Source organism: Trichechus manatus, unplaced genomic scaffold, assembly GCF_000243295.1.
Source record: "Trichechus manatus latirostris isolate Lorelei unplaced genomic scaffold, TriManLat1.0 scaffold00130, whole genome shotgun sequence".
Classification (NCBI taxonomy): Eukaryota; Metazoa; Chordata; class Mammalia; order Sirenia; family Trichechidae; genus Trichechus; species Trichechus manatus.
The window spans coordinates 8,245,430-8,246,507 of NW_004444066.1; positions in this window are offsets into that span (position 1 = coordinate 8,245,430).

Below are 1,078 nucleotides of genomic sequence, written 5' to 3' on the forward strand. Positions count from 1 at the left end.
AATGAGTTAATGAATAAATGTATACTGCTTAGCACAATTATTGGTTGTCTTAGATTCTCTAGACATGCAAAAACAAGGAAGTGTATGTATATGTATATATATATATATAGAGAGAGAGAGAGATTTATCTCAAGGAAATGGTTCATGAGATTGTAGAGGCTGGCAAGTCCCAAGTTTGTGGGTCAGGTGTCAGGGTAAAGGCTTCTCCTAACTCACATAGCTGTAGGAGCTGATGAACTATTGACTGGCAGGTCAGATGGTGGGCTGCTGGCTCATAGGCTGTGGAGACCCATGAATCCCAAGATCAGCAGGCAATATGGCTGGCCACTGGGTCAAGTCCCAAGAACCAGAGGTCAGAAGATAATAAGCCAGATGCAAGATCCAGAGTGAGCAAAAGCCAATGAACTTTGCCAGAATGTCCATATATATTAGATGCAGGCCACATCCCTGAGGAAATTCCCCTTACAAATGATCACATCATAGAGGTGATTAGATTATATCACAAAATGGAGGATAACTACATCATTACATAACTGCCAAACTACATTAATACATAATTGCCAGACCACTGAGAATCATGGCACAACCAAGTTGTCTCATAACCTTAACCCATCACAGTCCACCCCTTGTCAACTTGGCACCTGTACATACCTCCTTAAACCATACACAATCTCTAAACAAAAACAATTAACACAGTTATACTAGCACCTAACATTATACAACTAATATGACTATAGCTGAAAACACACTAGCCCTATTTATACCTTCTATTTTGTAAGTGAAGAAAACAAAAATATTTGATGCACACATACAAGGAAGGAATACTCATAACAATTACAGCCCTCCTTTCTGCAACTAGACATGTAGTTGTAACTGTTATTTAGAACTACCTTCTTCTACCACCCATTCTGTATTTCCTTTGCCCTGAGAGGCACCTCAACTGGTCATGCTTCCTTGCCTGGTGGGGTGACCCAAGCCTTCATTCCTGAAGGGTCTGGGCCATTAGTAGTCATGTCAGAATTGAGTTGTTGTAGTTTTCCATTGACTTTAATCACAGGGAATGGTAGTACAAAGAGAC